General features: G+C 30.5%; 1 long non-coding RNA gene and 1 other non-coding gene across 2 annotated transcripts; one reads left to right on the forward strand and one right to left on the reverse strand.

Moving 5' to 3' along the window:
- Positions 1-322: 322 nt before the first annotated feature.
- LOC135952277 (uncharacterized) lies at positions 323-3,369 on the reverse strand. Its single transcript, XR_010576026.1, has 3 exons — positions 2,994-3,369; positions 2,836-2,910; positions 323-394 (listed from the first exon to the last, which is right to left on the reverse strand). It is a non-coding gene; the product is annotated as an uncharacterized LOC135952277 (long non-coding RNA).
- A 16,831-nt stretch (positions 3,370-20,200) lies between these two features.
- TRNAN-GUU (transfer RNA asparagine (anticodon GUU)) lies at positions 20,201-20,274 on the forward strand. Its single transcript has one exon. It is a non-coding gene; the product is annotated as a tRNA-Asn (tRNA).
- Positions 20,275-27,217: the final 6,943 nt, after the last annotated feature.

A 27,217-nucleotide genomic window follows, 5' to 3' on the forward strand; every position in this document is an offset into this window, starting at 1 on the left:
ACAAAAGAGAAGACAAAAATATCAAGTTACAAAATAGAAGATCAATTTATTAAATAATATTCAACAAAACAGTAAAAACGTTATAAAAAAAAAAAAAAAAACTAAAGAAAAGATTAGAAATGAAAATTTAATTTAAGTTATATTTTAAGTTATATTGTGTTCAGCGTCAATTTTAATGTAAAGTGATCCGTGAGTGTATAGTGTATGTGTATTTCAAAACCATCACAGCCAGTGCTTAAATAATTTAAAACTAAAAAGAAAAAGAATATAATTTATTAGAATATTTTAAATATATGAATATATGTATGAGTTTTACCTATAGGGCATAATTTAGTCAGTGAAGATTCGGGGATTCAAAAGAGTAAAGTATATCTTATACGTCCTCAGGGAGCTCCTTTAGGTGTGAAATAGAAATCGAGAAATATTAATATTCAGAAAAATTTTGATTAAATTGCGCTTTTGAATAGGTATTTTAAACTAATATATATTTATATAGATACAATTTAAAGTAAAGCGAGAAATGATATTTGAAAATAACGGCTGTAAAGGTATTGATGTGGTAACTATTCGTAAGTGTTATTTGTTAGTGATAAGAAAAAAAGATTAGTATTATGATTTTTAGTTTTAAGTATTTAGTGTTTTTATTAATAAATGATTATGTTATGTTGATCTAATTATGAACATGTTGGAGTAAATTATTTAATTTTGGGGATTGTTGACAACAGATAGGGCGTTGAAGACGGGTATGGGGCTGTGTAAGAAAATTATTTATGGACATTGTGCAGCCAAGGCTGGGAATAGGGCGATTGGAAGTCGACATCTACTTCCCTATTTGTAAACGTTCTTCGTGTAGAAAAAGGTAAAGTTTGTTTGTTTTTTGTTATTTGTCATGAGATGATTTATAAATGTTATTCTGTGCGATCCTTGGTCAACATTAGGGTTGAGAACACACCCCAGAGAAAAACCACTGAGTGTAGTAGGGCCGGTGTGGTGAGACCGTGAAGGGAAACGTAACAGAATATGGCGCCCAAACTTAAAAATGAATATTATAACAGTGTATAGAACCTAAACACTGGGCAATAGAACATTAGTTTTTTTTTGTATAGCCTAACGTATATTTTTTTCAGGTGTTTTAATAAAGGGAAAGGATGTCGTATCCGTTCTTGATTTATTGTGCAAGAAGTCTGCTGTACGAATAAATTTCTTTTTGTTAGGATGCTTGGAAAAATGAACGACTAGTGCAAGCGAAGATAGGGTTGATCTTAGCCAATGGGAGAATGCTCATTCTAAATGTTCACCCTATTTCGAATTCTAGAATAACTAAAGTAGATTCAGTTTGATGTTGTAATTGTGGAGCAGTTGTAATGGAGTTCGACAGCCGCTCAAGTCTAAGGCATGAGGTCTGTTGTGTCGAACAACATTACATACTGGCCTCTAGTGGTTATCAAGTAGGGTAACGAAGGAGCACGAATGCAACTGTTTTTTTTGTGTTTTTTTTATTTTTTTGTTTGATTTAAAGAACGTTTGAATAGCTCTCAAAAAGAGAATCAATAAAATTAACCGTCTTACCGCTGCTGGTCAACAATCCCTAAAGAATTAAGTTTTAATTAAAGTAAAGTTTTATTATCAAGTTTATATTAGTTATCATTGGTTTCAAAAATATTTATTTATTCGTTCACTTATCATTTTATTTATTTATTTTGATTTTATTTATTTTATTTATTTTATTTATTTTATTTATTTTATTTATTTTATTTATTTTATTTATTTTATTTATTTTATTTTATTTATTTTATTTATTTTATTTATTTTATTTATTTTATTTATTTTATTTATTTTATTTATTTTATTTATTTTATTTATTTTATTTATTTTATTTATTTTATTTATTTTATTTATTCTATTTATTTTATTTATTTTATTAATTTTATTTATTTTATTTACTTATTTTATTTAGTTAGTTTATTTTATTATATTATTTATTTTATTAATTTTTCTGTATTCTTCTAGTTTTATTTTATTTTTTTTATTTTTGTGTATTTTTCTAGTCTAATCATATTATATTTATAAAAATATTTATTAGTTTATATTATCAAACATTTTAAACATATTTTCTCAACATTCACCTTAATAGTCTTGAATCTAATTTTCTTTTATTAAGTAAAAATTTTCTGAACATTGATCTGTCGAACAAAAATTTTGCCAAGTAGTGAGATATGAACAGGGAAACCCGTGCTCAAACTAAAAATAGAAAACGGTCTAGTCAAGAGGTAAATCTAAATAGTTCATCAGAGATTCGAAGAAAACAAAAAAGATATAGTTTTAATCGTTCAAATATGGCAAATAGTAATGAACATTTTAGGGATCTTTCAGGTACCATTAACACAAGATCTAACATGAATGCAGAAAATGCGCAGGCTGCATTAACAGCAAATAATGGTCAGGGATCGTCTGCGTCAAATATGATCGATCCAGAGGTCAGGGAATTAGTGGCCGATGAAACGCTTGTCGTGCAAAGGGCATTAGAGGAAAGGGTGAAAAAAATGGTTCAAAATGAAATGGAAGAAATCAGAAAGTCTGTAGGAGAATTAACGAAGGTTGTTAGAGAATTGTCAACGGTCAGATCACAGACTCAGGGATCAATTGATACCCAACAAACTACACAAAACAATGCTATAAATGACTTCAATACTAGAGTTAATATTAACCAAGAAGGCAATAGATTCGCATTTCATAACCCTCCCGTAGCTTTTGCAAACGGCATAATGTTTCCGCAAGGCAATCGCAATTTAGGAAATACTTTACCAATAGGCAGTAATCCCCCAATAAACTTACCAACTGGCATCGGGAATATAGGAAATTTTGATCCATCATTAGAAAACCGTAGCGCTCAGGGAAGTAGGGAAAATTCTGAAAGTGCAAATAGGAACCATGAAAAAATTTATATTCGTGTTGATAAATGGGGAATTATTTTTGACGGCAATAATACTCACATGGGTGTGGAAGACTTTATCTTTAGAATAGAACATCTCCAGTCCCATTATGATATAACCTGGGATGAAATTTTGAGAGATTTCCATTTGCTTGTCACAGGAGCTGCGAGAGATTGGTACTGGTTACGAATTCGTACACATGGTGTCATGAAGTGGCCAACACTTAAAAGTGAATTACTAAGCCAATATAGGACAAACACATCGAACTTTGAAATAATGAGAGATTTAGTCGAAACAAAACAACAACCAAACGAATCCATTGATAATTTCTTTCAATCGATGTGCAAACTTCGTTCCAGACTCGTACAACCAATTCCTGAGTACGATATGATCAAAATATTGAAGAGAAACGTAAGGGAGCATGTAGCGAGAGTCGTTTATCCGATCTCAGTTTCCTGTGTGGAACAACTAAGAATTGAATGCATAGAAGCTGAGCGTATTTTTCCCAGAAGAGAAACAAGAAATACTATTCCACAACAACGTCTGTTCAGAAACGTTAATGAAATTTACGTGGATGATAACGACAATATTGAAGAGGCTTACGAAGAAGTAGCTGCCATTAATTTTGGTCAACAGAAGCCAAGTTTAATATGCTGGAACTGTAAATCTTCAGGTCATGGTTTTAGAGATTGCAACTCAAGTGATAGAGCTTTGTTTTGTTATCGATGCGGCAAACCCAACGTGATAGCTCCTAAATGTCCAGAATGTATGCGGGGAAACAGAATGAGGGACGTAGTGGATACAGGGGACCTACGTCCATCAAAAAACCCCATTCAAGACAACAAATAAACACCAATATAAATAATAATAAAATAAATTTTTCAAATCCATTAGATAAGTGGGCAAATTACATACCGAATAGAAGACACGAAGTTCCGTTAGAGATACGGGAAAAATATTATGACCACGTAAGATCGCAAATATTTAATTCCAGGAGGCCGATTTCCAAACGTATTCTGAAAATTAGAGAAAAATATAAAAGAAAACGCGAAATAAGAAAAATGATTTTAGAATCAGTAAATACAATAAATAGAAATGTTGATAATAGGATTTTTGTAGAAGTAGAATTAGAAAAGGGACACATTATATCAGGACTATTAGATAGTGGCGCTACAGTCAGTATTTTAGGTAGAGGATGTAGAGAATTAGTGGAGGAGCTCGATTTAAATGTTATACCTATATTCTCTAACGTGAAGACCGCCAGTGGTCAACACCATAGAATATTAGGAAAAGTAAACACATCCATAAGGTATAAAGATAAGAAGAATAATCTACTTCTATATCTTTGTCCAGATTTGGAACAAGAATTATACTTAGGGATAGATTTTTGGCGTATGTTTAATTTAGCTCCGGATGTTATTAGAATAGATGAAATAGACATAAGTAAAATTAAAGAAGACTTTGTAGAAAATGAGAAAGATTATATGATAGGCCCACATGATTTAGATGAGGATCAAAGGAACAAATTAAAAATGGTAATAGGGAAATTTGATACTTTCGAGGAAAAGGGTTTAGGGAAGACTTCATTAGAAAAGCATAGTATAAAACTAATAGAAGGCGCAGAACCAGTAAAGGATCGTTATTACCCGATTTCTCCAGCAGTGCAAGAGATAACATTCAAGGAAATAGACAATATGTTAGATTTAAAAGTTATAGAAATTAGTGAGAGCCCGTGGAGTAACCGGACCACCATAGTTAGGAAACCAGGGAAGAATCGATTCTGTCTTGATGCAAGAAAATTAAATAAACTAACCATAAAAGATGCATATCCATTGCAAAATATAGATGGTATATTGAGCAGAATCGACGAAACTTATTACATAAGTAGCGTCGATTTAAAATACGCGTTTTGGCAGATCGAATTAGAACCGGAAAGTAGGCCATATACCGCGTTTACTGTCGCTGGTAGACCACTTTACCAATTCCGTGTCATGCCATTTGGTCTCTGCAACGCGGCTCAACGCTTATGTCGCTTAATGGACAAGGTTGTGTCTCAAGAGCTTAAGGAGAATGTTTTCATATATCTCGATGATTTATTGATCATCTCAAATGACTTTGATAAACATTTATATTTGTTAGAGGAAGTTGCGAAGTGTTTGAAAAAGGCAAATTTAACAATCGGGTTAAAAAAATCCCAATTTTGCTTCAAGCAACTTAAATATCTGGGATTTATAATCGGGAATGGTATGTTAAAAACGGATCCAGATAAAATAAAGGCTATAACTGAAATCAAAGTGCCAAAATCGGTAAGAGAAGTGAGAAGCTTTTTAGGAACCGCGGGATGGTATCGCCGGTTTATTAAAAACTTCTCCGTGATAGCCGCCCCATTGACCGATACCCTTAAAAAGTCAAACAAATTTGAAATGACTCCCGAGGCGATAAAATCGTTTGAAAGTTTAAAAAAATCTCTAACTTCAGCTCCCGTACTACGTCATGCTGATTTCTCAAGACGATTTTACATACAATGCGATGCGTGCGATTATGGAATCGGTGCTGTTTTGTATCAAATAAATGGGAACGATGAGGAACACCCTATTGCTTTCTATTCTCAAAAATTAAACGCTTGCCAAAGGAACTATACTGTGACTGAGAAAGAATGTTTGGCAGCGGTAAATGCAGTAAAAAAATATAGGCAGTATATTGAGATGATGCCTTTTACCATTGTGACAGATCATGCAAGCTTAAAATGGCTCATGTCAATGAAAGATCTTTCTGGGCGACTAGCTAGATGGTCACTACATCTGCAATCATATGATTTTGAGATACAACACCGAAAAGGTTCCGAGAATATTGTAGCAGACATGTTATCAAGATTGCCTAACGTCGATGAAATCAATATAACAGATCTATTGGGGTTTGAAACAAATGAATTCGAAAGTGATGAATATACCGCACTAATATCAGAAATTGAAAGTAATGCTGAAAAATTACCGGACCTAAAGATTGAAAACGGATTAATTTACAAAAAAACAAATTATGAATCAATGGATGAATGTCCATGGAAATTATGGATTCCGGCAACTATAATTCAACCAATTATAGATAAAGCTCATTCTTCGCCAACCAATGCACACGGGGGGATTGCTAAAACACTGGAAAGAATAAAACGTTTCTACTATTGGCCAAAAATGTCATTACATGTTAAAAATTTTATAAATGAGTGTCAAATTTGCAAAGAAAGCAAACCATGTAATTCCAATCTTCGACCAGAAATCGGGCAAATGGTGCTTACAGAAAGACCCTTTCAGAAGTTATATATAGATTTCATGGGAAAATATCCACGATCCAAAAAAGGGAATTGCTATATTTTCATCGTGGTCGATCATTTTACGAAGTTTACTTTTTTGAAGGCGATGAAAGAAGCCACAACTAATAATGTAATCAACTTCCTAGTACATGAAGTATTTCATAAATTTGGTGTACCAGAGGTGATACACAGTGACAATGGTAGCCAATTTATAGCCAAATCTTTTAAAGCTCTTATGGAAACTTATAAAATACAACATTTAAAAACGGCAGTGTATTCTCCCCAAAGTAACGCCAGCGAACGTGTAAATCAATCTGTATTGTCAGCTATAAGATCTTATCTGAAAGACGATCACAGAGATTGGGATATGTATCTTCCAGAAATAGAATGCGCTTTGAGAACTTCGATACATGCGGCGACTGGTGTAACACCATTTTTCGCGCTCTTTGGTTATCATATGTATACAAACGGAGCTGATTACAAATTAGGAAGAAAATTACTATCGTTAACTGATCATGAGATTGTAGAATTGAATAGAACTGATAAAATGGATATAGTTAGAGAAAGAATGAGGAAGAATATGCAGAAAGCTTACGATAGATGCGCAGAAAGATACAATAGAGGTGCGAGAATCGTTAAGTTTGTACCGGGGCAGGAAGTGTACCGGAGAAATACCATTTTAAGTAATTTCGGAAAGAATATTAATTCTAAATTTTGTAGAAAATTCTTAAAATGTAGAATTGTTAAGGCCATAGGAAATAATATGTACGAACTAGAGACAATTCAAGGGAAACCAATTGGAATATATCACTCAAAGGATATTAAGGTATAATTATATCAAAAATCTTCTGAAAACAGCAATACTATAGTGAATAAAGACTGTGTCTATAAGAGCAAAAACCTGTGATATAGCTGTGATAAATTATATAAGGGAATTTACTTACCTTATAAAAATTATACTTTTTAAGTAATGTGATCAAATCTGTGATATATCGTGTAATGTCCCCAAAGGTGTCTAAAACTAGTTAATGTGCAGTGTAGTTCAATTCCAGTATTAATATCACGTGACTTAAACGTGAAAGGCAGGTACACTGAAACGAAAATAATGAAGAATTAACAAAGTAATTAGTTATTTTGTAAAGTTTTTTTTGTTGTACTTCCCGTAATTATAATTTCAGGAAACGGAAGTGAGGGAATATGAAAAATTAATTTCAGAATCTTTTGGATTAAAAGTTTTTAGAAATTGTGAAATGTGTACTAGAGAATTGCTGAGAGTAGTGATGATGTTTGAGGCGTTTCCATGTAGTGTTGTGATGATACCAAATTAATGTATTTTATTTTTATTTATTTCAAATATTAAAAGAATTAAATCGAAGACAATTGAAAAAAATTTTGTTTTCACTTTTGAAACAAAGCAGCCAAATTATTTTTGCACTTGGTGTGCTACAATTGGTCGGGGACCAATTCCAAGAACGGTAAAGGTATCTATATCAATGATGGGGAGCCACTATGCATTTTCATTATGGAAAAGGTTATAGTCGGCGGTTTTCTCAGGTATACATTAAGTTCATATCCCGAATCTGATGTAATCCTGTTCAATAAGGGAATAATTAGAAATGCAGGATAAATGTGCAATAAAACAATAATTTTCTAAGTGCAATCATTATTTTCGATCTGTGATATTAGTTAATTTAGTGCAATATTAGGTTAAGAAAACGACGTATTTATTCATTTTATTATATAATTATATTTTTTGTGTTGTTTTCGTCCTAATATTGATCTTGACTTAACTATATTACCATAGATTAAAACAATTATTGAACTTTTAATATTGAAAAAGAATTCATTCATTTAAGTACCTGTATATAGTCATATAAAATAGCTTCCAGTAGTTTAGTGTACACAATCCCATAAGTGGAAAAAGATACTTCGAACATAAAGATTATGCCCTCGATCACTTGTCTCTATTGCATCACAAACATTCTTATGCCCGGTCATGAGACTTCAGGGTGTGGGAGTTCCCCACGTTGGTATTAGTTGTCCAAATGTAGCCCGCACACCGTCCCCTCTGGTTATACCATCGAATCCGGAGTTTTGTTGCGGGGGGTGTCAAATGACGGGGGGTGTCAACCTTGCCAGAAGTACAACACAGAAGCGAAAAAAAATTTTGCGTGGGAGGTACTTAGGGTGAAGCGTCGGGAGAGGTCACACATCAACCTCCAGTCCCTCATTTAAGCATTTCTATATTTTGTGTATAGGGAGGGGCAAAATTAGGTATGGAGCCACCACTCCGGCCCATGTCCCGATGGATTTATATATACTATAGAGGGAGGTGCTAAATTTTGTATGGAGCCACCATCTCCAGCACATGTCCCGGTGGATTTGTATTGTAAGTATAGGGAGGGGCTAAAATTATACTTGGAGCCACCATCTCCAGCCCATGTCCCGGTGGGTTTCTTTTAAACTACGTTGCGGGAGGGGCCGATGAAGTTGCAATGGAATGACCAGTTCCTGCCCGAGTCCCAGTCCTAAAGTTGTTTGTTATTGGCCTGAAAAGAAAAAGCAAATAAAAAAAGAAAATGTTAAAACTTGTCAATAATTACTTATATTGGAAAGATACTTATTGACCAGGGAATCTCCTTAAATAATCCGTCTGCTTATATTGATAATGAATCTGTAAAGGAAAAAAGAAAAACATTATTATTAAAAATGAGTTTACTTACCATGTGTGTGTGAAATGTCAATGAACATATATGTAGTTGCATGAATGACCTAGTGTTGTATAGTGTTGTAATATTTTTTGTGTTTTGTATAATTGGCAACGCGAATGTTTTGCGTAAGCAAAATGCGTACGTAGTAAAACGGTTTCATTTCAAAATCTTTAGATTTGAATGAAAATAATTAGTTGCTAAAATTTCTGATAGCCTGGTTTCAAATAGGATAGGACAGATAATAAAAATGGTAGATTGTGAAGGATTGATGATGTAAATATAATTTGCTAGGATTAGGATCAGAGGAAAAAGTGGAGTAAGAGTATGATAATAATTTATGTAATTTGTAAGGAGAATTCTGGAAAAGTGCCAAGAATATAAAATATATGGAGGGAAAAACTATACATATGTATTATAAGGAAACCGTTTTGAATATAGTAAATGAGTCCCGTAGGAATTTAAAATATAGATATGAAAATTTTCTAAAAATACAGACATTTTATATTTTAATCTTGTGGAGTTAAGAGTGAAAACAGTGCGGGAAATAATCAAAAACATTTTAACAAAGACAATAAATAAACTAAAATTAAACAACACCTCATCACTTAGGACAAAATAAACTGAATTTTAGTTGTTTTTTTTGTTTGAAAAATGAACAATAGCGAAGCTGCCAAGCAACAATTTTATATTAAAATTTATTAGTAAATCAAAAATAACTACGTAAGTAGAATAATAAATCTATAGATAAAAAAATAAACTAGAACTAAGAGGATAAATGTTTTCCTATATAGCTGGTGGAACCTGGATATTACAAAGGGCTTGAGAAAGGAACGAATTAGTAAGGATAAGCCAAAGGTGAAGCCAGGTAGGCCTTATATTTGAAAAAGTATTTTTATCGGTGTTCAAAAATCTTGCCGCAACATTATATGTAAAAATCAGTATTAATCTGAAAAAAACAAAAAAAACAAAAGAGAAGACAAAAATATCAAGTTACAAAATAGAAGATCAATTTATTAAATAATATTCAACAAAACAGTAAAAACGTTATAAAAAAAAAAAAAAAAACTAAAGAAAAGATTAGAAATGAAAATTTAATTTAAGTTATATTTTAAGTTATATTGTGTTCAGCGTCAATTTTAATGTAAAGTGATCCGTGAGTGTATAGTGTATGTGTATTTCAAAACCATCACAGCCAGTGCTTAAATAATTTAAAACTAAAAAGAAAAAGAATATAATTTATTAGAATATTTTAAATATATGAATATATGTATGAGTTTTACCTATAGGGCATAATTTAGTCAGTGAAGATTCGGGGATTCAAAAGAGTAAAGTATATCTTATACGTCCTCAGGGAGCTCCTTTAGGTGTGAAATAGAAATCGAGAAATATTAATATTCAGAAAAATTTTGATTAAATTGCGCTTTTGAATAGGTATTTTAAACTAATATATATTTATATAGATACAATTTAAAGTAAAGCGAGAAATGATATTTGAAAATAACGGCTGTAAAGGTATTGATGTGGTAACTATTCGTAAGTGTTATTTGTTAGTGATAAGAAAAAAAGATTAGTATTATGATTTTTAGTTTTAAGTATTTAGTGTTTTTATTAATAAATGATTATGTTATGTTGATCTAATTATGAACATGTTGGAGTAAATTATTTAATTTTGGGGATTGTTGACAACAGATAGGGCGTTGAAGACGGGTATGGGGCTGTGTAAGAAAATTATTTATGGACATTGTGCAGCCAAGGCTGGGAATAGGGCGATTGGAAGTCGACATCTACTTCCCTATTTGTAAACGTTCTTCGTGTAGAAAAAGGTAAAGTTTGTTTGTTTTTTGTTATTTGTCATGAGATGATTTATAAATGTTATTCTGTGCGATCCTTGGTCAACATTAGGGTTGAGAACACACCCCAGAGAAAAACCACTGAGTGTAGTAGGGCCGGTGTGGTGAGACCGTGAAGGGAAACGTAACATTCCTTTCTCATACTTTCAAACAATAATTTCAAATACTGCCTCCTCAACCCTCCACTTCACTCAAGCACAAATAAATATTTTTTGAAACATTAAGTCTTAAGATGTTTTGCATTTAGTGGCAGTTTGTATGCAAAAACTGTAACTACTACAAAAGGAAATTTTAAAGGAAGAGGGAAATTTAAACATCTTTAACTTAATTTGTCTTCAAAATTTTGACACTGAACTTAATTACAGTTAAGCCACAAAGCAGACATTTTGAGTTAATTTTGTAATGGCAGACAGTTGAGTTGAAAGTAAATTTAAAAGATATTTAATTTTATTTTGCAGTGATTCACTAGATGACAGCTTAATAAAAATGTATTAAGAAGGATTTAAAAAGAAAATAGAGACTTGAAAGTAACATATTTTAGTTCGCAACTAAAGAAAAACAGCAAAAACCGCCAGCCTCTAACTGAATGCTATCCCTACATTACAATATTTTAATTCTGATATTAACATAAATATTATGAAACTTTAAATTCTCTCTCAACAGTTTAATGACAATTACTTTATTAAAATATAAGTTCAAAAGCGAAATGCAATAGCAATAATAAAGTTTTGCATAAAGCTCTAGCAACTACTTACACTTCATACATAAATATTTATATTTTCATTTTTATTTTATTAATATTCTTTTTAGCATTTACCAAATGTGTATACAAAAGATAGCAGAGTGGTAGTACTTATTTTTCCAACTTTTTTTATGAAAAAATTAAGTTTATAAGATGCTGCTGTGGTGGTATAAAAACCCAGCACAGACAAGACCGACTACGAAGCCTTGATTTCCATGTTTTTCTTTGGCAATTTTTATTTTGTTTGTCTCAACTTTATAAATCAGCTTTATTACAAAATAAACAATTTGTATCTGTGTGTTTGCTCTACAAAATGAACATTGTCATACACTTACACTCCCCCCATTCTCTTAAACACGAATGTAGCAATATTTTGCCAGCAATATCATTATCCTTTCATTTCTTTTGTTTGTTTATTTGTTAGTTTTTTTTTGTTCACATTCAGTTTTTTACTCCTGCTCTAAAGTCACATTCTTGCAGCCAATGATAACATCACGATTTTAATATTGTACCAGGACACGACTATACAAGTGTTACAGAGAACAAGGAAATAATGACAAGATTATATTGTTAAGTCGAAGCGAACTTTGTATGCTCTACATCAACATATATTTCAAATTCATGCAAAATTTTAATTCGCCGCAGTAGAGCGCTACCAAAAAAAGACAGTTTGACAGCTGGCAGTTATTTATAAAGATTTTATTAAAATATTGATTTTTCATTAGAAATATCAGTGATCACCGATCGAGCTCCTTTTCTCAATTAAACGCTTATTTACAAAGTTATTAACGATTTTAGTTTTTTTGATTTTTTCATGTAAAATATTGATTTTTCTTCAGAAATATCCATGACATTAATTATTAGAAATTTCAGTGATCACCGATAGAGCTCCTTTTCTCAATTAAACAATTTTAGTTTTTTGAGTTTTTATTGATCAAAAATGTCAGTGATCACCGATCGAGCTCCTTTTCTCAATTAAACGTTTATTTACAAAGTTATTAAAGATTTTAGTTTTGTTGAATTGCTCACCCAAAATATTGATTTTTCTTTAGAAATATCAGTAATCACCGATCGAACTCCTTTTCTCAACTAAACGTTTATTTGCTAAGTTTATAAAAACTTTAGTTTTTTATGATTTTTTCACGCAAAATATTGATTTTTCACTAGAAATATCAGTGATCACCGATCGAGATACTCTTCTCAATTAAACACAAATTTATCACCGATCGAGCTCCTTTTGTTAATTAAACGATAGAGCTACTTTAAAGATTTTAGTTCTTTTGAGTTTTTCACATCAAATATTGATTTTTCACAGTCTATAAGTGATCACCGATCGAACTTCTTTTCTCAATTAAACGCTTATTTACAAAGCTTTTAACTATTTTAGTTTTTTTTTATGATTTTTTACGCAAAATATTGATTTTTCATTAATGATCACCGATCGAGCTTCTTTTCTCAATTAAAGGCTTATTAACAAAGTTATTAACGATTTCAGTTTTTTGAATTTTTCACACAAAATATTTATTTTTTATCAGATTAAACGCATATTTACAAAGTTATTACGATTTTATTTTTTTGAGTTTTCATTGATTTTTCATCAGACTATAAATAATCACCAATTCAGCTCCTTTTCTCAATTGAACGCTTACTTACAAAGTTATTAACCATTATAGTTTATTATGACTTTTTCACACAAAGTATTAATTTTTCATGAGAAACACGATAGAGCGACTTTTCTCAATTAAACGCTTATTTCAAAGTTATTAAAGATTTTTGTTTTTTGAGTTTTTCATCAGAAAGTGATCACAGATCGAGCTCGTGTTTTTCAATAAACGATTTTGTTTTCTAAGTTTTTCGCACATAATATTGATTTCTCATCAGAAATATCAGTGATCACTGATCAGTCAATTAAAAGATTTTAATTTTTTATGAATTTTTCACGCAAAATATATCCGTGATCACCGATCGAGCTCCTTTTCCCAATTAAACCCTTATTTACAAAGTTATTAACGCTTCTAGCTTTTATAAAAGATTGATTTTTCATCAGAACTCACTCAATTAAACAATTTTAGTTTTTAGAGTTTTTATTGATTTTTCATCAGAAAATAAGTGATCATCGATCAAGCTCCTTTTCTCAAATGAACATCTATTTACAAAGTTATTAACGTTTTTAGTTTTTTTGAGTTTTTTCATACAGAAGGGAAATTGGGTTCTATACGAATTGAAGCCAAGAGACCTTGAAAGACGAAGTGATGCTTGAACGCTATAAAAGAAAATCATTTTTGCACAGAATCATTACTGGCGGTCAAAAATGGATCCATTACGATAAACCGAAGCTTGAGAGATCGTATGTGAAGCCGAATCGACATCAAAGCCAAATATCCATGGCGCTAAGGTCTCTGTATTTGGTGGGAGCAAAAGGGTCATATCCATTATGAGCTGCTGAAATCTGACCATACCAACTAGCGTGAGGCAAGTTCAGAAAGCTATCTCTTAGAAAGCTATCTCTGAGATACGCTTCACTTCGGAAAAGAGTATCCGAAATTGGCTTCATTCATTTTTGGCCTCAGAAGAGGAGCAGTTTTTTTGGCTCGGAATCCATATGTTGCTTTGAATAAATTTATGTTGTACAAATGTTTAAAAAAAATAAAAAATAAAAATTTGCAAAAATCCCGCATTTTTAAGTTATTAATCCAAAAACCATAATTAAAAAAAATAATTAATTTACAAATCTGAACAAATTAACGATTTAAATCTAATAAAATTCTGTTACTTTTTCAACTCTTCTCATTAAAAATATTATTTCTACAATTTGTTATTTTGATATTTGAAGAAATTTTTGGAAAAATATCAACTTTTTTGGAGGTTGACTCACATTTTGGTCCATAACATTTTGACTATTTTCAGTACCAAAAATTTCTGATCAACAAAAAATATTTAAGAATCTTCATCTTCCTACGTTCTTTCTTCAAGGTGCTACAACAGACAGACGCAAAGAAGGACAGACATATGTAGCTTAGAATTTTATAAGGACCCAGATTGTTGGTTCTACAAACGGAATGACAAACTCTATATACCATCCATCTGTGAATATAAAAACAAAAGTAGTGAGACACTGAAACAAGTACCAAAGTACGAGATGAGTTTTTGAATGCAACATGGTAATATTAATAGTTGTTATTGTTAAGCTTATTTATGCAATATATTTGTATATACAAACATACATGGATACATTCGCATCAACATGCATATAAACATTAGGGTGGCTCTTAATAAACGAAAGTTGGATTTTAGCCAGTCTCATCCCCCAGTTTGGTGAGCATTGGTAAAAAAATCATCCTGAAAAAATTTTAGGTAAATCGGTTGGGGTTAAGACGTACCGCAAGCCCTCTGAAGTTTTGAGATGCATTTTTTTCAGTTTTTGTAAAAATTTTCCCATTAAAAAATTACTTTTACAATTTAATTTAAAAGAATAGCAATGTGTACGTAATTGTCGTTCTAATGAGACATAAAAAACAGAAATTGGTAAAAAAATGTTAAAGTTATTAAAAAATCGCCAGGCCATTAACGTGTCTCAGGGCACTAGAACAAGAAATGTAAGAACAAAATTAACATATTTTGATAAATATTAAAATAAAAACACATTTTTAAAAAAAATGCATTTTTTCATGCATCTCAAAACTTCAGAGGGCTTGCGGCACATCTTAACCCCAACCGATTTAAATAAAATTTTTTCAGGATTATTTTGTTACCAATGTTCAATGTGAGACTGGCCAAAATCCTAAATCCAAAATCCACCCTAATTAACATACATTACAACGTGTGGGTGTAGTTTAATATCCTGGTTAGCTGGTTTGTTTGTTCATTCGTTAGTGTACAATATGGATTTGTCTTCTGTATTTTTCTATATATTTACTAAATATAAGTACGAGAGTGGTTGTGTGAATAGTTTTTGTTTTACAGTTAATTCCAATGCGCTCCTTTGCATAATTTATAACTTGTTTACAATTTTTATTTAAAAATCTCTATGTGTCTAAGAGTGTGAGTGAGAGAACAGTGTAACTCATATTTTTTTAAAAACATTTTGCAGTCTTTATATTCGTGCTTTCCTCTCAGCAACAATATTAATGTAGCTGTATGTATATTAAGGTGGCCCCATTTGTATGAATCAAATATAATGTTTCGATGTAACCAACTAAAATGAAAGTTTATTTTATTTGATTAAATTAGATTATTTTTCTAAATGTTTGTCCTGACGTCAGTATTTGGAGAGATTTTTGGAAATTCGAATGTTTTGGACGTAACAATGGGAAAAAACGATTAAATTCGTTAACCATATCGACCCCTTAGCGCCAAATTATCGTAAGCGACAAAACACAAATTTTACAGGAGAAGATTTTTTTTTAAATTTATACATAGAATTAAAAATGTTATGATGCGATATAATATAATTTCGTTTAAGCTATTTGTCTATTTTTCAAAAATATTTGTAACATTTGACAATTAAAAATTCATGGAATACTTTATAGAAAAATATGACAAAAAATGTTTTTTTATTGAATTTTTGCATAGATACAAATTTTTCGAATTGAAATTAAATTTTTATTTATGAATAGTTTTTAATGAAATTTCACAGTTATGGAGATTTTTCTATTTAAAATGGAAAAATAAAAACGAATTTTGAAATTTATTATCAGAAATCCCGCAATTCCCAAAAAAGTGTTGAAAAATTCCAAAAATGGTAATTTTTAGTTTTTTGGCTATAATATCCATACCAGGGCCGGTGTTATCGGAACCCTTTACAAAATAATTAGAAACATATTGAGCCACCTATAATCGGTTACTATATTTTGATATCGCATACGCGATTTGAGAATTTTTGGCCTAAAGTTTTATTTTACATAAAAAATAGGTGGTTTTTGAAAGGACCTGGTCTCCTCGGTAACAACAATTTTGAAATTGGTTTTCCTTTGAAATATTTTATGAAGACTAGGCTTTCAGAAAGTAGAAATTCCTTATACATCCTCTTAGAAATTTTTTGCGATAACTTAAAAAGAAAAAAACTTCTTTTTTCCCAAAAAATAGCGAGAAATTGCTTTTTAAAATTTTTTTAAATTCGAATACATATAACTTTGGACTTAGTCATTATATTTAAACAGTTCTTTTTCCATTTGACACATACATGCGTTGTTAGTCCAATAAAGGAAATGTGGGGAGAATCGGGAAATATTTGGATACGCTGTTATCAAAAAACTGGAGTAGGGTGGGTAAAAATGTTGAAAATTTAATTTTCAAATGCGAATATCTCCTAAGCTATAATAGATAATTGATAGCTACGACGAGATTTTTTATAGTGCTCGATGAGAAGATTCTACATGTATAATGTTTTTGAAATCGGAACTCAAACAAACAAATAATATCGTTTTACCCGAGGTGTCCTACTTTGAGGGCTCTTGGTCGCGCTCCTGGTGGGCCCATGAGGACCATGTTCAAAACTTAAACTCGAAAACACTTCTTCTTTGCGCACGTGAAATTTCATTCAAACCAATATAAATATTTAGAAGTTACAGATTTATTTCCCTCTTTTTTCTCTATACCACTGTGTGTCGCTTACGATAAAATTCATTTACTGTAAAATGTAAACATTGACTTACGATAAAATCTTACCCCCTATAATTTTGATGTTATTAACAATTTTGATATTCTGAGAACGCTAAAACATCAGTCGGTCCATAAAATTTTAATTTCTGCATTAAAACAAAAATTTTAAAAATGTCGCTTACGATAATTTGGCGCTAAGGGCTCGATATATCTTCTAAATTAATACACATATAAGAAAACTTACTCCATTTAAAACAAGCTGATAGGAGTTTGGTACTTTTTCGAAATTATAACGCTTTAGGGGACAAATCTGATAAAAAAAAAACAGAATTTTGGTACTTTTTAGCACCCTATGTATCTTTTAAACCAAAAAATATTTATATGTTTGGTACGTTTTTGGAAAGTACAAAAAAATGTGTTTATTTTTTTATCTCACCAGGGAGATGCCATCCTAATGTGTTTATTTTCATATTAGTTGCTCTCCACAACAAAAATGATTATAATTTTACATGTGTTTTGTTACTTTTCGGCGATGCAATTCACAGAAAACATATTTAAATATAAAAGATTTTATCAGCGTTACACTTGGCGTAGGATGTATGATATAGGGGAGATTTATTTAAATTTATATTTTTGTTTGATGACATTTTACAATATTTATTTGTCAAAATCTTATTAAGATCTTATTTATATGCATTCGTTATTATTACTAATATGGTAACCAGTAAAACATCAAGATATTTTTATATTTTATCCCCGATTTATCTCAATAATTCGGTAGCGCAAACTAAACAACATAAGATCAGTAATCGGCATACAGAGAACATGGAATTTTAATTATAATATTATTTACTTTCATTGGCCGTTGTACTCTGACCAACTATTGATAGTGAATTTCATTTTAACAGCTAAGTAATCGATCCTGTTCGGCTTCCGGTGGCTTACAGTGCCGACCACTCAATAAGACTATTATCGTGTTTCTATTTTATTTAGTTTAAAAAAAAATCAAAAGACAGCTGTATAATACAGAAAAAGTATCTGTAATCCTTCTTTGAAATATGTTTGCAAGGGAGAGGGTGAGAGGTACGTTTGTTTTCCAGCTTCCAAAATATGATTTTTACAGAGAGTTCCCACTTAAAAGCTGATTTGTGCCTGTTTTGATCGTCTGACCGTCTGTATGTTGAAATCAACATTTCGTAGCCCCCAAATAACTTACATACATAATTCATACATCAATATATAGGGAATTCTTCCGGCTCGAGATAATTGGCCCACAAATGGCTGAGATACAACCAGGACAACCTTGATTTATGACCTATTTTTTATCTATATCTGGATTACTAAGTCATTAATGTAGACAATATGGATATCCAATAATATATATTTCAAAGACCTTTCCAACGGCGAATATAAGGCCAAAATAATTCAGACCCTCAACTGGTAAAAATCAGGAAAAATATTTTGTATCCCTTTTGTTTTTTTCACCAAAAAAAAAATTTTTTATAAAATTTTTTCAGAAATAAATTTAAACATTTTTTTTTAAATTAAAACGAAAAATATTCAAAAAAATATTTTTTCAAAATTTTGTTTTTTATACTCTACACCACCATAGTGGGGAGTTTGTGCAGATGTTTGTAACGCCCAAAAATATTAGTCTAACACCCACCTTAAAGTATACCGATCGACTTAGAATCACTTTCTGAGTCGATTAAACGATGTCCGTCCGTCCGTCTGGTTGGCTGGCTGGCTGTCCATTTAAACCTTGTGCGCAGAGTACAGGTCGCAATTTTGAAGATATTTCGATCAACTTTGGTGCATATTATTTTTTCGGCCCAAGGACCAAGCCTATTGAAACTGGCTGAGATCGGTCCATTATTTCACCTAGCCCCCATACAAATGTCCTTCCGAAATTATACTTTATCGGTCATAAATGTTTAATTTATAAATGTATCTCCACAAATTGCGCTCCAAATAAGTTTTATATATATACAGAATTCATGTCACCAAATTTTGTTACGATCGGTCCATAATTAGTCATAGCATTAGTCATATACGACCCACTTCCGAAAATCACTCAAAAATATAAATTATTGAAATTTTAAAAGAAAAATGTTTTTGCTCTTTTACTTATTGTAGGGTATTATATAGTCGGGCTTGACCGACCATACTTTCTAACTTGTTTTTAATTTTGTTTATCTAAAAAATTTAAAATTTAAAGTATAATTTGGTTAATTTGGTATAATTTGGTTTGGATAAACCAGTCAACCAACAAATATGAAAAAATTAGATAAAGGCCTAGTATTACATAGCCAGAAACCAGTCAAGCGCTGTCACTTGACTGCTTTCTGCTCTAAACACGGATTTCTAGACTTTGTTTCACCATAATAGGGGGAAATATTTTATTTTGTTTACATTAAACAATGTATTTACCTTTACAAAACAATAATCGCCCAATAACTCAATTTTGGATTTTTTATTGCTTGGCAGGTTTTTGAAATAAACAATTCAATTATGAACCGATTCTTACAAAAGTTGGTAGAAAGATTTAGGTTCTAATAAAACTTGTTTATGTCCAATTCCATCTCGATCTTATTTAATATAAGACAATTATGAATGTTCAAGTCTTTTTTTTAAGGGGGGCCTTGTATGGGGGACTAGGGACAAATATTGCATGATTTTCGTCATATTCTACAGTATAACTTCAAAGTACTTAGAAATCATTTTTGCAAAATTTTATAAGGAAATCCGGGGGACATTTGCATGTAGGCTAAGTGAAATCATATCAAACAAACCTTATCAACAGAGAGTATTTATGGAACATTTCAGTCAGCAAGCAATTTTCGTTTGCGCCTTACAGACGGACGGACATAGCTAGATTATATTTGAATCTAATGAGGACCCATATGTTACAAATGGAATGACAAAATCAATATCCCCAAAGTAACATATTATAAATTAAAAAATTATCATTTGTGTTTTTGGTTGCTTTTAGTAAAATATTCCTTTAGGTTATTTGATTATCAAAAAGTACAACTTAAGTTTTTACAGAAACATATGCCTCCGTGGCGCAATTGGCTAGCGCGTTCGGCTGTTAACCGAAAGGTTGGTGGTTCGAGTCCACCTGGGGGCGCAATAATTTTTTTTGATTTGATTCTTCAGTGAAATTGGAAATTTTATGACATGAGGAGACAGACACCTTAAGAGTTTAAATTTTCAAAATTTCCTTTATCCAAATATCTTGTCTCTCACTTTTTAAACAATAATAAAAATGTTTCCATTAAAACGTACATATTTTTACAGTTTTTAATAAATATGGAAAAATATTTTAACTTTGGGACTTAAAAGTTTGTATAGATGACAATCGGTAGGTATCACAGTCACATCCTGACAATATGTAAGCGAGTGCTCTCTGGCTATAAACACTCCATTAAATTGCAGCGCATTTTTGCAGTGTTTTTTTTTATTTTTTTTGTTTTTTATTTTTGTATTTATTTTTCAGTTATATTTTTAATCTATCAAATGTTACACTCACATTCCCATATACGGATGTACATCCGCAGGGTAACGATAAAAATAACAAGAAGTTTTATTTTTTGCCGGTTTTTTGTTTAACAAAAATATAAAAATAAAATAATGTACGAGAATTCATTTGAGGGCAGAATGAAAAGTTTCCTTGGATACAACAGAATGAAACATTCTTTTAATGAATTTGAAACCTCTAATAGGTTTGACAACCACAGGGCAGCCATTAACTCAGCCCATATCTGGTGGAAAAATCATTTCAATAGATTTTTTAATAAATTTCCAATACGTTTGCCTGCCCTATCTTTCATTTTGTCACCTTTTAAAACTGAATTTCTCTACTCTTAATATCCCAAGTTGATTACAATTTCAAATCAACTTTTCCGTTTGCTTTTTCTCAATATAAATGAGGATCTATATGGATTTGTGAAATGTGTATAAACATGAGTTTTTAACCAAACCAAATGTGAGTTCTTTTTTTTCCCACATTTTTTTTCCATTTATATATTTTTTGCATTTACAGTTAACGCCTTCTTGGCAGAATACGCTTGGAACTGTTTGCCCGGGTAAAAACAACAGCAACAACTCAATGGCAGAAATGCAATGCAGTTCGAAACAACAAACAGCTCGTACGAAATAAAATTGCTTAAAGGAATCCTTTCAAAAACCAAACCATTTTCATTTGTCAAAATAAAAAGGAAAACATTCACCAACACTCTTAAACTCCTTACCAAATACAAACACACTCACACACACCACATATGGAAAATATTTATTATTTTACTTGAACAAAATAAAAAAATACTAAAGAAATTTCTTTCCCATATTATTATTATTTTATTTGTTTGCCTGCCACTACTGGAAATACTTAAGAGAAAACCAAACAAATAATTTAAAAATGAAATTCCCCCAGAATTGGAACAAGCTACCAACAACAGCATGGCAGTCAAAATCAATTCAATGTGTCTTCAAGGAGGATGCAAATGAAGTTTCCACCACAATTGAGTGATTAAAAATGTTAATGGATCTCAATGTTCAATATTTTGTTTTTATTTAAAGAATAAAGAGATACAATTTTAAAATGTTAAATATGTTGGTTAAATAATATTGTATTTATACCCACCGTCATTCCGTTTGTAACATCAAAATATATGTCGCAGATTCACATTTGTATACCCTTCACCATGAGTAGCAAAGTTTCTCATTCCGTTTGTAATATCTACATTTTTCATTTGCGATCCCACAAAGTATATATTTTGTAACGTTATAGATAGCGGAGTCGATATAGCCAAATCCGTCTGTCAGTCTGACCGCCTGTATGTTGAAATCAACTTTCCGTAGCACTCGAATAACTTACATACATGATTCACACATTAATATAGCCGCTATAGACCCGGTTCGGTTGCTATTTAAAATCGAGAAAATCGGCTGAGATATAGAGAAAAATCAGGACAACCTCGATTTTTTACCTATTTTTGATATATATCTGAATTACTAAGTCATTAATATAGACAATATGAATATCTAATGATAGATTGTTCAAAGAACTTTTCAACGGCGTATATAAATCCTTAGTAAGTCTGACCTACAATGGGTCATAATCGGGAAAAATATTTTTTAACCCGAATTTTTTTTTAACAAAAATTTTTTTTTTACAAAAATGTAATTAATAAAATTTTAAACAGTAACACGAAATATTAACAAAAAAATTTCCTTTAGATAACATAAGGATATATTTAACCCCATTAAGACACTTTATTGATGTTATGATAATAAAACTGGAAAATTCTGCATTTAAATAGCATAAATGCTATTTCGACCCTCCGTGGGCTCGCCATATCTCAAAAAAAACCAAAAAAAGATCGAGCAGAAATAAAAAAAATAATAAATAAACCTAAATATCTCTTGAACTAAAAGCGAAAACTTACATATGTATGCATGTTTTTTATAGATCTCCTTAAGAACTATTTATCTTTTAAATTTTTAGCTGATTCGGATCATACTTGGATTTTCAGTGATTTTTTTTAAAAAATGTGAGACCCGAGATGACGTGTTTTTTTTTAACCGCTAATTAACCGTATATGGCTTTACTTACAAGTTTTGTATTTTTTCGTAGAATATTTTAATTCTTAAATGTCCTTTTTGAAAGGACTTTTTTTGATTTTCTCAAAAAAAGTCTGAAATTGACCCCTAAAGAGAGGAGTTAGAGGGTTAAGATCTTCCACAAAATTGATCCCCATAAAATTCCATAATATAACTCTGACCATAAGAATTCTCTCAGATATTAATTTACAACATTTTTTTCAGTTAATCATGCACCGATCATATATGTTTGCAACAATGATATGAATGGTAAATTTAAATATTTTATGGTTACCGCAATCATATGTATAATTATAGTGACCATAATATTGTTAAAAAACTTATGAACATTTTGAAATGGCTATGGTAAACATATTGTTACGAAATTGTACTTGAATTCAAATATAACGATTTTAAGGGCTGATTTAAAAGTAGCATAATGCTTTCAAATAACAGTGCTGTAATAGCAAACTGTAACATATCTGTGGGCATTATTAAATAAAAGATTTCAGTTGATTTGATCGTAAGTTGGCAACGCTGTATTCGAATTCGAATATTCAGTTAAAGAACATTGTAGAAAGTACACCACAGATGGCGTATGTATTAGTAAGATCTAGAATATTCGAATTTTGACAGTTAAAGAACAATCTAGAGTGCAGATGGCAGTATTATAAATAGTGGCAGAGGTTGCAGTCGTTAGTGAGTTTATCAGAGATGCTTTTCGAATAAACATCAACTGAGTGCCTTAAAGTGTGTTGTGTTTTTCAAGTAAATTCGTGTACATTATAAATTGTTTCTGTATTTCTGCGAATTTACAAACGTGTATAAAAAACATTGATTGACTATTTAATACTGTTGTTGTTGTACATTTGAATAAATAAAGAGTTGTTACCATTTTCAAACTACTAAACGGCTTTTATTTGCAATCAAAAGTATCCGGTTTATTTAAAGGAAATAAACCAGCGTTTTGAAAAGGTTAAAACGTAACAATATAAAACTATATTTTTTATCTGGAGTACTTATGTCCATTAGTTATATGGGAATAAGGTATGTACTATGCATTGTCTTTAGCACGCCTTTAATATTTATTCAAAAACAATTTTTTTTCTTTTTGACATTCTGTGGCTTGGTTGTATAAAATAAATAAGAAATTCTTATGCTGCGACATCTGTTAACAAGTAGAACAAAAAAAGGATATAGAAACATTACAATACTATACTACTAATTTTCAATTACTCTTAAACTTTATTACATTTGCCAAAAACCAGCACCGGATTGCTATTAATTTCCAGTTAACCTTAAACTATTTAAGCTTTTAAATACTTTGGATGTATGTAAAAAACCTATGCACAAATTTACAATATTTTTAGTATTATCCTGTAATCAAACCTTTTTAGTATTCACCATCGAAGCTACATATAAATGTAAACAAAGATAAATTATATACGTTTCTCTATAATTCTATAAACACGATGAATTTATCTTTATAGTACAAAATCTATAATTATAAGAAATAATTATTGGAAATCTATATTATTTATATCAAAAATACAAAAGTGCTGCCCAAACATCTTTAAATTCCAGTCTACTTTATTAATGTTCCAGGATATATTTTATAGTATATTTTTGTTTGCTACAATTTATAGTGGTTTCAACTTTCCACCACACTCTTAAGTAATTGGGGTGGATTCTGTATATATGAAAACAACATTTTTAATATTGACTGTAACTGAAAAGTTTTAAAATGGAATGCTTTTAAAGTTCGTTCATTCATTAAGTTTTAAGGTTTTGAGATTGAATAATCAAAATAATTACTATTTCTCTAGATTTACATTCATATACGAGTACATAAAGTGTATGTAAGTCTAAAGAGCTTTTGATGTAAAGAATATTTTCTAGAATAAGGACATACTTCAAATAAGAAAAAAATACTTACAGTAGGGCTGTGTTAAAATGTATAAAACTTAATGGATGAAATATAGTCAGTAGGGATATAACTATTTACAAATTGGCATAGCATAGTCGAATAGAGCATTAAAAAATATGAAAAACCATGGTATTATTTTTTCGCGGTTGTTAAAAAAGTTTACGCACCAAACGCAATAAAGTTTTTCATTAAATATTTACAATTATTTTAAAATACAATATATTTTATTTTAATAATAACTGCAGACATACTTCAAAAAAATTATTTTTAAATAAGGGAAGTAATTTTTCAGAGAAAAAAAAATTGCTTTATTCATTACTTATACAACATTGGCCATCAAATGGTGATATGCCAAAAATTTCGTCAAAATATCCCTAGTAGTCAGTGTTTAAAGATATATGCTATAAAACTTATAACTTTTCTCATATATAGTATAAGGCCCCTTAAGAAAATCATTTTAACATTCATAATTAACTTGAAAGCATTAGTACCGCGATGAAATTCGATATGCACGAGTTTTATACGAAGCTTAATCATTTTACCGAATTTTATAAAGATCGGTCCATTCAATTTAATCTAGCCCCATATAAGAATTCCTTCAGAAGATCAGACATACATCTCATATTGTTATAATAGTCGATATAATTAAGTTTTTAACCCCTCTCCTTTTCCTACATAGTAGAATAATTCGTTTTATTATACCCTTCACCTTCATTAGAAGGGTATATATAAGTTTGTTATTCCGTTTGTAATTTCTACATTTTTCATTTGCGACCCCACAAAGTATATATATTCTGAATCGTTATAGATAGCGGAGTCGAAAAAATTTAAAAAACAACTGGAAAAAATAATTAAACTTTGTTTACCTAAAAATATTTAAAATTTTTATTTTAAAGTATATTTTGGTATATAGCTCTCTTACTTGTTTTTCTTTAAATTTAAAAAAAAGTTAAAAAATTTAAAAAAAAATAAATAAAACATTTTTGGAAAAAAAATAAATTTAAAATTTGTATTTTGAAGTATAATTTGGTGAAGGGTATATAAAATTCGGCACAGCCGAATATACATAGCTCTCTTACTTGTTTCGTTTCATGATCTCTAACAGCGTATATGATCAACTAACTGACTGCAAGACGCTGCTACTATTTATATACAAATTGACATCTTCCAGCAGTTTCATGAATTATCTATATAACGGACAAAACAAGAATTTTATATTTCTAGAGCTTTTAGCAGCTTTAATATTAATATTAACAGTTAGTGCTGCCATACCCACAAACAATGTTAATAAAAATGCGTGCTATCAACATTGTAGATAATTAGAAGTTTCGAGCACTGGAGATGTTTATAAACATGATGAATGTTACAACCAGTCTTTACAGACTGCTAACTTCATATCGTTAATGCAACTTCGTAACAATATGCTGAAAAAATTAACTAGCTTATCCCCCAACAATAAATTTCAGTCAATTTCGATAATTTTGTTTGTTGACGTATCGATTTATCTTTTCATTTCCGAAAATTTGTATATTACGCCAAAAACTAATAAATTGTCTTATTTCAACCGTAATGATTCTTTGCCAACTATCTATCTGTTGCTAAAACCGACCGAATCTATGGATATAATGGAATTATTTAATTAGCAACAAATTTCGGCAACGCAACGAATCTGAATATTGTAACATTAAGAAGAAATCTTATAAATAAATTCCCGAAAATTTCCAAAAAAAAATATTCCCTGGAATTTTTGGGAAAAATTTTCCGCTCATTTGATAAACCAATTTTATAATTTGAATGTGTTGTTGACATTCAACTCAATATTCCAAAAAGCCCAAAATAACTAACAAACATGGGTGATAAATTTTTAAATAATGTTTTTACCCTACACCACCATAGTGGGAAAGTATTTCTAGTTTGTGCTGATGTTTGTAACGCTCAAAAATATTAGTCTAACACCCACCTTAACAACCAGAGAAAAAACAACTTAAAATCAATAAAAACCATAATGAATCAATAAGAAACATTAACGAAAGCCTAGTAATGTTGAATATAAAATTTGAATATTATTGATTTAACGTATTTGAATATAATTTTTCTATTTTATTGAAAATTATTGAATTAATATGACGCGTTCTTATTTTTAAGTTGCAGCTTTTCCCTGAAAGTATACCGATCGACTTTGAATCACTTGCTGAGTCGATAAAACGATTTCCGTCCGCCCGGCTGGCTTTCCATGTAAACCTTGTTAGCAAAGTACAGGTCAACATTTTTGGGGTCGTTTGTAATATCCACAATATAATTTTCCGACACACTATAAAATATATATATTCTGGATCCTTATAGATAGCGGAGTCGATTAAGCCATGTCTGTCCGTCTGTCTGTTGAAATCAATTTTCTGAAGACCCCAGATATCTTCGGGATCCAAATATTCAATAATTCCGTCAGACAAGCTTTCGAGAAGTTTCCTATTTAAAATCAGCAAAATCAGTACACAAATGGCTGAGATATGAGGAAAAAACCAGGGTAACCTCGATTTTTGAC

Source organism: Calliphora vicina, chromosome 2 (genome assembly GCF_958450345.1).
Source record: "Calliphora vicina chromosome 2, idCalVici1.1, whole genome shotgun sequence".
In the NCBI taxonomy this organism is placed as follows: Eukaryota; Metazoa; Arthropoda; class Insecta; order Diptera; family Calliphoridae; genus Calliphora; species Calliphora vicina.